The 10557-nt window shown below is 44.4% G+C and overlaps 3 protein-coding genes across 4 annotated transcripts in view; 2 read left to right on the top strand and 1 right to left on the bottom strand.

Moving 5' to 3' along the window:
* Positions 1 to 10557, bottom strand: part of LOC144698126 (uncharacterized) — a 476455-nt gene that overhangs the window by 345667 nt on the left and 120231 nt on the right. The gene's annotated exons all lie outside the window — the stretch shown is intronic.
* Positions 1 to 10557, top strand: part of LOC144698113 (uncharacterized) — a 436823-nt gene that overhangs the window by 343812 nt on the left and 82454 nt on the right. The window lies entirely within an intron of this gene.
* The window catches only part of LOC144698110 (uncharacterized), a 436767-nt gene that overhangs the window by 413796 nt on the left and 12414 nt on the right, over positions 1 to 10557 (top strand). The window contains exon 1 of one of the 2 annotated variants that reach the window (XM_078570038.1): positions 9072 to 9570. The exons of the other annotated variant lie outside the window; for it this stretch is intronic. The gene's annotated coding sequence lies outside the window, so the exon portion shown is untranslated. Of the gene's footprint in view, positions 1 to 9071; positions 9571 to 10557 lie in introns of those variants that run through there. 2 annotated transcript variants of the gene reach the window in all.

Raw genomic sequence — 10557 nt, 5'->3', positions numbered from 1 at the left:
ACACAAATACCGCAGACTGAACCGTTGACACAAACCATGGGAGATTCCTAGAGACTAGGGCCGATCTGACACAAACACATTATCGAGCAGTAATCCTGCAAATTATTACCACAGTTTGGGGCTTATTAGGAACACCAGGGAGCACAAATCGTGGAAATTCCCAGGCCCTGCGGCCTGCCAGGCACAACAAACAACTGAATTCACGGAACAGCACCCCAGGGATCCTCTCTCCCTGCTCCATTCTCTCTCATGCCTTTCTTCTGAACTCACTGAACATCACCCAAGGGATATTCTCTCCCTTCTCCATTCACTCTGAAACCATCCTCCTGAACTCACTGAAGATCACCCCAGGGATCCTCTCTCCCTGCTCCATTCCCTCTGATACCATCCTCCTGAACTGACTGAACATCACTCCAGGGATCCTCTCTCTCTGCTCCATTTCCAGGCCTGCTGTTATCTAGTAACCTCCCACACAAATAGTTTTCGAATATTTATTTTTGTAAATGGGATAAATTAGATCAAACATGTGCATAACATCCAACCCATCAGAAATATTGGGTTCAAAACAACAAATAGAAATTGATTCTATGATTGCACATATAGAACTGGAACACACCATCGCACCGAGTGAATCCACTGTCAGTTTACATGTTGCTCAGTGAAAATTTCAATCATCCTTGACTTTTTGGCATTTGCGCACTGAGCCGGGAAGCAGTCTGGACTCAAAGAACATGTGAACATATGAACTCGGAGCAGGAGTAGGCCACTCGGCCCTTCAAGCCTTCTCCGCCATTCAATAAGATCACGGCTGATCTGATTGAAACCTGCTGCTTACCCCGATCACCTTTCACCCCCTTGTTGATCAAGAATCAATCTAGCTTTGCCTTAAAAATATTCAAAGGCACTGCTTCCACTGCCTTTTGAAGGAGAGAGTTACAAGTACTCACGACCCTCTGAGAAAAAAACTTCTCTCATCTCTGTCTTAAATGAGCGACCCCTTACTTTGAAACAGTGACCCATGGTTCTAAATTCTCCCACAAGACGAAAGATCCTCTCCACATCCACCCTGTCAAGACCCCTCAGGATCTGAAAGATTTCGATCAAGTCGCCTCTTAGCCTTCTAAGCTCCAGCGGATGCAGGCCTAGCCTGCCACCTTTCCTCATAAGACAAGCCGCCCATTTTTGGTATTAGTTCAGTAAGCCTTCTCTGAACTGCTTCTAACGCATTTACATTTTCCTTAAATAAGGAGGCTAATACTCTACACTGTACTCCTGATATCATTGCCCTGTACAACTGAAGTATAACCTTCTTATTTCAATTCCCCCTCACAGCAAATGATAACATTCTATTAGCTTTCCTAATTACTTGTGCCTAAATGGTTCAGCATTTTTCAATTTCTGTCAGACCTTCTTAATAGCTTTGCACATCTGTAAAGTATTCTCCCATGTTCTATCCTGGTAACCCTGACGTGTCTAAATCTCTTCACAGCCGAGATATTCCTCCCCATAGTTTACATTTCCACTGCTTCCATCAGCTAAACTTTATCCACAGGCACCAGCAGGGATCGAACTCACAGCATCTGGTTTGATAAGTCCACTATTTTAACCATGAGTTACGCCAACAGCGCCAGAAAGGTTAAGATCCTCTTCCAACTTTTAAACCTACTGTTATTCTCTGTGCGATTTACCATGTGGATGCACAACGAAAGTGAGTAAAGTTTATGATGGTAAAAATGCATTCATCCCCCTCAGGGAACTGAATCACATTGACACACGCAGAGGAACACACACAGACATAGACACCGATAGAAACAGCGGCCTAAGGGGAGACAAACATCCAGAAATCAAGGATGTCACCAAATTGGCTCCGTTTTTGTTCCATTTCCAACTGCAAATTTGGTGAATGCCGACAGATGAACAGAAATGAAAAATACAGGGAAGCGTTTGAAAGGTTTTTTAGTCCATTTAATAGATAAGCAATTCTGTAATTCATTCTTAAAACAGGAACAGTGAGAAATGTAAACTACTAAATGTAGATTGCAGGTTCAAAATGTCGGATTTTCACCTGTATCAGGAAACTCTAAAGGGTTTCAAACCCATTACATAAGCAAGTCAGTTCCGTACATCGTCGCCATGTACCTTTTAATGTTCTGTACGTAAAACGACAGAGGGGTTACAGAAGGGAACGAAGAAATGCAGCCCCATCTATTCCTGGCTGTCCTGCAATTTCTGCTGCCTCTCCTCGATCTTTCCGCCAGAATGGAGCACTGCACACCGAGCGCACACAGGGGGGACATGATTGAGGTGCATAAAATTATGAGGGGCATAATAGGGCACACAAGAACGAACTTTTCCCCTTGGTGGACGGATTTTAAGGTAAAAGGTAGGAAGTTTAGAGGGGATTCGAGGGAGCATTTTCTCACCCAGGGGGTGGTGGTAATCTGGAACTCACTGCCTGAAAGGGTGGTAGAGGCAGAAACCCTCATAACATTTAAGAAGTATTTGGATTGGAATAGTTAGGTATTTGTTTGACCGGCGCAGACTCGATGGGCCGAAGGGCCTTTTTCTGTGCTGCAGCCCTCTCCAACTCAATGACTGAAGGGTATGGCAAAATTGATTGAAAATACGGACAGTCTGAAACTCTGGCAGCGATAAGATTTCAACCCACGCCTCCATACAGACTGAAACTTTAATGCAGCGCCCTAGACCGCTCGGCCACTGCGACGTCTAAAATGTCATTGCCTTGACTGGAAATTTCAATCGCCGTCCACTTTGTAACGCTCAGTAACTGAACGGCCTCCAATGTAAAAACATACAGAAAGAAACAATCTCCTCTTACATCTTCCCAACCTGCTTTTTCTATCTGTACCTTTTTAACGTGAAGCTACACAACTAATGTGAATGAAGTTTGGGATGGTAAAAATGCGTCCATCGCCTCGTGGAACTGAACCGAATTGATACATTTCTGATCCGAACCACTCACTGTGCAACACAGAAGCCCCTTTAAAACTGTAACTATTATTTTCAGTTTCCTCTCCGACCAAAGTGAATCACTTCACACTTCCGGACATCAAATTTCAGCCACTTGTCCGTCCAAATGGATTTGTTGAAGGGCCCGAAAGGAGAACCGACTCAAACTGGGAATGAAAGAGTGAGAATGAAAGAAGAAGAGACGTGACGGGTTTTGTCGATCCCAGGGGAAAGAGACTCCGGGATCAGTTCATTGTGACAGTTCACACAGCAACAAGAAAACAACATTCCCTGATGAGGGCCAAACCTGGGCGGCAGGAGCGGGAGCGCCGAAAAACAGCGTTTAGTTACAACACAGAAGACTTGTTCAGCCAATAACAGCATCGAATGTGTTCGACATGAGCATGAAGTGAACAGTGAGGGGAAATAGTGCCACAAGCTGCGGATGTACAACTTTCAATTTCCAAACCCACCAACAGAATCAATGCGGCTCCTCTGAAACTTTCAAGGCAAATATTGATCCTTTATAAGGTGCCGTTCCCAGAACGATCCACAGTCCTCCAGGTGTGATCTAACCAGGGCTTTGTATCACTGCAGCAAATCTTTCCATCTTTTCTATAACAGTCCCTGTAACAGGTTGTACAGCAAGAGGAATTAGATTGTAATGGGCGACTGAGAAAAACGAGGACATGCTTGATCTGAATCAATCTCTTTGGAAAGTTCGGTATGAAATCAGCTGCATAAATACATTTATGGTTCAAAAACTATATCGGAATCTAAAGTCCAACTCTTGATGTCATTTGGTCAGGGAAACTTTGTTAATGATCACACAGTGCGCATGGGCACTGCAGAAACTCCTGCACCTCTTTTAATATTGTTCCATATCTTTCAAAAGCTCCATGAAATCTCTGTTTAACCTCCTTTGCTCGAAAGGGAACAATCGCGGTCTCTATAATCTCTCCACAAAACTGAATTTCCTCATCTATGGACTTGATGTAAGGTGGAAAATTGCAATGAGATTTTAGAAAATATTGCCAGCTGGCATTTGGGAAGATGGAAAAGGAACCAAAGCAGAAAACCCAGTCTCCGGCTTTGCGAATCTTTCGAAACTCTTTGGGAACCGGGATCAGAGGAGAATGAAGTGTGAACTGTCCGACTGACCGTTCAAGGTACCGTTCCCTTCTATAAGGCACTGGAACATTGACTCTGATGTTATCATTGAAATTAACTGATCTGAGACATTGAAAGGATTCTCCTCACTACACATCAGCAATTTAAACCGAATATTGGTTTCGGGACAATCAGAACACTTGGTGACAGACAAGGCACCAAAAGGCTCGAAGGGAGACTGTAGGAGAGCTGGTTCCGGGTGACATGTATGTGCCTGCAGTGGGTGGGATCAGGCTGTTTCCATGTATCCAAATCAATGCCTCACCCTTTATTTTGGAAAAGTAAAACTCGTAGAGAACAATGATCATTCTGATAGCGGCATCTGAATCTTTAAGTACACACCTTGCGAGTTTTTCTGTGGCGCAATTGATCAGCGTGTCCGGCTGTTAACCGGAAGGTTGGTGATTCGAGACCACCCGGGGACGAAGCTTTCACTGTTTGTCAGCCCATCACATTCATCTCCCCACAGCTCTGGGTTGACAAGGTGCATAATTGGCTTCAAGAAAATAATCCACAATCGAGGCTCATGCTTCTGTTATTCAGTGATCCCACACGAACAGTTGCTTTCTTATGAATATTTCAAATGTAAAGAGAAAATGATCAGACCTGCCATGCACCTATATATAACCCATTGGAAAGATATGAAGTTATGAGATTCAAACAAACCCATCAGTGATTCTCTTTTCCTCGGCTCCACAGTGAGTGGGACAGGGAAGAGTGGAGAAACAGCAATATTCCGGCCCCACACTCTCCAATCACCCGCTGCCAGCAGAAAGCAGCGACAGCAGCTTCAATCAGCGGGTTACTGTCCATCCCTGGGATGCAAGATACGCCAACACGGGCTAAACCTCCCTTTGCACCGAGCACAGGCTCAGGAAAACACAGGTAGATTATATCCCGGTCACTAAACCTCCGAGCAGCATTCACAGAATACCCGAGTGAGGGAGTCACAAATAAAAACAACAACAACTTTCTAAATCTTTTTACTGTGAAATTCCATCTTTTTATTTAAAAGTTGACTGTTGTGAATCTGAAAATGAGCACCATGGGATTCATGTTACCGACTGACTTGTTTTCCATTGTTTGTCTGTCAGGTTTGCAACTTAATTTGTGTCGGATATTGAAGCGAATCTGGTCTGAAAATGAGGTCACAAAGCAGGTAAATATTAAATCCAGGAACAAATCCTGAGGAAAATGGATCACAATGTTTGGAAGGAGGTGCAGCTAAGAAGTGGAATCTGTGAATGATGTTATTGACGATTGATGGGAAAGCATTGGACCCTTGGGCTTCTGGTAGTCAATTCCCTTCTCTCCCATTGTATTCAGACAGTTAACTCGCTGTGATGTTTTCCCTTCCCACACTCGGAGCAGGTTAGTTGCCTCTTCCCAGTGTGAACTTGCTGGTGTCTCAGCCGATGGATGTATGAGTGAATTACTTCCCACACATGGAGCAGGTTAATAACTTCCCACCAGTGTGACTGCTTTGGTGAATTTCCAGCTCAGATGGGTGGCTCAATCCTTCCTCACATTCCCAACATTTCCACAGATTCTCGTCAGTATAACCATGCTTGTATTTCAACAGGCCAGATGATCCCTTGAATCCTCATCCACACACAGAACACGTGTACAGTTTCTCCCCACTGTGAACGGTGCTTTTTCCTTCCATGTTCAAACTCTGATGATATTCAGGCTACGATAAATTGGGCGACTCAGTCAGATCCTAGTGTGATGTTTGATTTGAGTTTCCTGACTGCAAATTTTCCCCTCCTAATACCCTGTGAAAATGACTTAAAACAGAAAAAAGGGAGTGAGGGAGAACCCACAAAAACACAAAGGCAGGTTGTGAAATTGAACTGAAAATTTGGAAATTTGTGGGACAGACACTAGGGAAAATGACATTCAAAGCTGCTGGATTGTCATAACAATTCAGCTGGTTCATTAATGTTCATCAGGGAAGGGAACCTACCACCCAGTCTGGGCCTACACAAGGCCTCTATAGGAGGAGGGAGGGGGAGATAAAGATGGAGAAAGACAGAGAAAATGAGGGAGATATGCAAAAGGAGAGACAGAGAGTGACGTGAGAGGGTAAGGTTCAGAGAGAGAGAGAGAGGGAGAGAGAGATAGAGAGAGAGAGACAGAGAGAGAGAGAGAGGTGAGAGTGGCAGGGATGAAAGAGAGGGATTTCATATCAACTCGACCAGAACTTTGACAGAACGTCCCGAACCCTGAATCTACACCATCTAGAAGGAGCAGGGTAACAGGTGTATGCGAACGCACACACCATCCTGACTTGTCTGGCATCCAGTGCTGCATCAACAGAAATGTCCTCCAATTAAATATTGGAAAAATTAAAGCCATTGTCTTTAGTCCCCCCTACAAACGTCACTCCTTAGCCACTGGCTCCTTCCGTCTCCCCGGCAATTGTCTGAGCCTGAACCAGATTCTTCTCAAACTTGATGTCATGCTTCAAACATATCTGCATCATCACCAAGACCGCCGATTCCCACCTCAGTAACATCACCGAACCCTGTCCTAGTCTCAGCTCACCCAATTCTGAAACTCTCATCCATTCCTTTATTATCTCTAGACTTAAACTACCCTAACACACCCCAGGCCAGCATCCCTCATTCACCTCCCAGTAAACTTGAGGTGATGCAACACACTGCTACCCATGTGTTTGTTTGCAGTAAGTCTTGTTCACACATCACCTCTGTGCTCGCTGACGTAAGAAGGCTCACGTTTAAGAAGCACCAAAATTTTTTAATTCTCATCCTTGTTTTCAAATCCCTCTGTGGCTGCAATCACCCCTTTCTCTGTGATCTCCTCCAGGCCCACAACCCTTCAGGATCTCTGCGCTGATCTAATCCTGATCTCTCGATCATTCTCAATTAATCACTCCACCACTGGTTGCCGTTCTTTAAGTTTCTGAGGCCCCAAGCTCTAAAATTTCCTGCCTAAACCTCCTCACATCTCTATTCACTTTCTTCCTTTAAGATACTCCTCAGCCTTACTCTTTCACAAAGCTTTTGGTCACCTGCCCTAATATCTCTTTATGTGGCTCGGTGTCATATGTTGCTTTGTAATATTTCGACAAAATGCTTTGGAACATTCAATGACATGAAAGATGCTATATAAATACAAATTATTGTTGGTTTGGATATATAGTACTGTTCCTTCATCACCACAGGGTGAAAATTTCTGTAACTCCCTATCTAACAACATTGTGGGAGCACCTTCACACGGGTTGCAGAGGTTCAAGAAGGTCAAACATTATCTTCCCCACAGGTAACTGGGGATGGGCAATATCCGCTGCAGGTCTTGTTAGTGGCACTGAAATCCCAAGGAGCGCCTGTGTCAGATGGGGCGGTCCTTCCTTTAAACTCCATCTGAGAGGAAAGTGACTGCTCCCGAGAGCTGGATGAGAGAAGGCAGCTCAAAGTCAGATGCTGAACACACTGGAGCCCACACGGACATCACAAACTGCCCCCTTTCTTGGGTACTCATTGCTGGAGGCGTAGCAACCAGCACATAGGAACAGAAGCAGGCCATTCAGCCCCTCAAACCTGCTCCACCATTCTATTCGATTAATGCTGATCTGTACCACAACTCCCTTTTCCCATCTTTGATCAAATTACTTTTATATCTTTGCTTAACAAAATTCAATCTATTCATGTCTTGAAAAATTCAATTGACCCCCAGCATTCACCAGCTTTTTGGGGAGGTTTGTCCTGATTCCCACAACCCTTGTCTGAATACGTTGTTCCTGATTTCACTCCAGGTTCTACTGTTTTGATTCTGCCCCCTTGTTCTCGATTCCCCAGCAGAGCAAATGTTTTTTCTGTATCTACCCTCACAAACACATTGATCATTTTTAAAAACCAGAATCATATCACCCCTGAAACTTCAATATTTCAGTAAATACAAACCAATTTTCTGCAGCTTGTTCACCTTGAAGTGCAGCAGCATTGACTTTAATGACCTGGAGGAGCTTTCTACCAACCATTCAGAATGGCGACAACTTACCCTTCAAGCTGCATCACACTTTGAGTCACAGTGTCTTCATGATGAGGCACAGCAGCAGCAGAGAAGTGGAATCAAATGCTGCGCTCCAGGTCCCAATACTTCATGGATGTCCTGCCCCATGAGTCCAATTATCTGCAGGTCAAGAATCAGTCTGTTCAGTCAAAAGAAGACCCATGGCAGAAACTCATCACCCTGAGTAGATGTCATCCTCGAATCGAGAGGCTGCTGACGAAGTATTAAACAACAACTAACACAGGCACTTGGGCACTGAGAGAATACACGCAGACCAACAGGTTGTTTAACAGAATTCTGACCACAGAAAGTTCATTCCAGTGAAGCCAGACTGAACATGAAGATGAGGCAGAAATAGAGGCAGACATGATAGCCCGAGATTAAACATAATGCAAACTGAATTAGAATCACCATTGGAGCAGCTTTATTAGATTCACAATAACTAAGCATAATAAACAGAGGCCTTTCATTGAAGGATAATGAAAATACTGGACAAAGATAGGAATAGTTTGATTCTGAGGGGTTGAGGAGGGGCTTGGTAGAGGATAGACAAAGGGTGTGGCTTCTGCAGCTACTGTAGTTCTGCACTCTCACAAGGAAGGAGGTGGTTAGATTATGTAAGTGTCACCATTAAGCTGCAAACATAAAATCAAGGCTTTATTTAAGCAATGAAATGGATATAGGAGTGAAGAGGCCCTGTCAGTTCAATGGAACTTGAGGGATTTAGGGTTATTAATAAAAATGAAACATTCCCGCCTCTGAGCCAGAAACTCCTCTGCAAACAGTCCTGGTGAGTGAAGACGGCTCTCCAGCTCATTCTGGGTTGACATCAGGCAGGATAGGTGTATCCGGCGGGTCTGGCTGTTCTCTCCCATTGTATGAGCTGATCAAACTCTCCCGGCTGATGCCGGAACAACAAATCCGCTGGAATTAAATGGTTCCAGACACGGAAGGGGGGTTAAGCAGCCTGCGAATTCTTCCACTAATTCACACTGTTCTCCAAGGGATGAATTCAAAGAGAAACAATCACAACACTGTGTAATTTCCCGAAATAATTCCTGCTGCCTGTCCTGACTGAATCCATTTCAGCAACAAATGTTGAAATGTTTGCTCCACACCCACAGGTGTGGACAGGTTCGTCTGTTTAAAGCCACAAACAGAAAGGTCCAGTTTTCTCCTGGAGTTTGAGACAAATCAGCTTTCAAAATGATGCAGTTTCTGGCAATGAGGGAGATCCGGACTCAGCCCCGCCCCTCAGTCACTCCAATTGATTGGAGGACCAGCCACTTTCGCTGGGTCCTCCAGACCCGCCCCGTCTTCCTATTGGTCCCGAGTTGCCGTCAATCAGTCTCAGGGCATTGTGATCTGAGCATGCGCAGGCCATGGCGAAGGACGGTAAGAGAGCTCGAGCGAGCGGGTTTAAAATGGAGGGTTTACAAAGACCGAGTGCAGATCCAGAGCCCAAAATAAAACCGGCAACATTTTCTACTTAGGACGCGACTAGAAACCGTAAACATTATCCCTGACTCCCCGGTTTCTCCCGCTCAGGTCTGACTTTGGAGTGAGACCGGCTAGGCCCCAGCGCATGCGCAATGTCAGCTCATTCAGGAAGCGTCTGTAAATGGAGAGAAGGTTAGGGAGCGTCTCTAAAAATGGTGATTGTCAGGAAATGTCTGCAAATGAAGGAAATGATGACTGAGCATGGAGTGCTTAAAAAGCAAGGGAACATGCTGATGAACAGGGAATGTCTGGAAAGAATAATTGAGTCATAGAATTGTATAACACTGTTACCAGTGAAGAAGATGATGTTTGACCTTGAACCTTTGCAGTCTGTGTGGTGAAACTGCTCCCACATTTCTGTGAGATAAGGAGTTACAGGAATTTCACTCAGTGATGATGAAGGAATGGTGACATGTCCAAATCAACAACAACAATGTGTGTTTATATGGCGCCTTTCGTGTAATAGAAAACTCCAAAGTGTTTCACAGGAGTTTTATGAAGCAACTTTTGCCACTGAGCCCACAGAAGGAGATGTTTGGGCAGATGACCAAAAGTTTGGTCAGAGATAGGTTTTAAGAATTATCTTGGAGGGTATGAGGCTGGAGAAGATCACAGAGATAGGAAGGAGCGATATCATGAAGAGATTTGAAAGCAAAAATAATAAATTTAAAATTTAAGTGCTTCTTAGCCTGGAAACTTTGTACCTCAGCGAGCACGATGGTGATGAGTGAACAAGACTTGGTGGAGTAAGCACATGGGCAGCAGAGTTTTGAATGACCTCAAGATCACAGGGAGGTTTAATGTGGGAGGCCGGCTGAGATTGCGTTAGGATAGTTAAGTCTATAGGTAACAAATGAATAGATAAGAATTTCAGCTGCAGAG

This window comes from Cetorhinus maximus, chromosome 23 (genome assembly GCF_964194155.1).
Source record: "Cetorhinus maximus chromosome 23, sCetMax3.hap1.1, whole genome shotgun sequence".
Lineage (NCBI taxonomy): Eukaryota > Metazoa > Chordata > Chondrichthyes > Lamniformes > Cetorhinidae > Cetorhinus > Cetorhinus maximus.
Note: the sequence above shows the minus strand (reverse complement) of the source record. Positions and strands in the feature narration are given on the sequence as shown.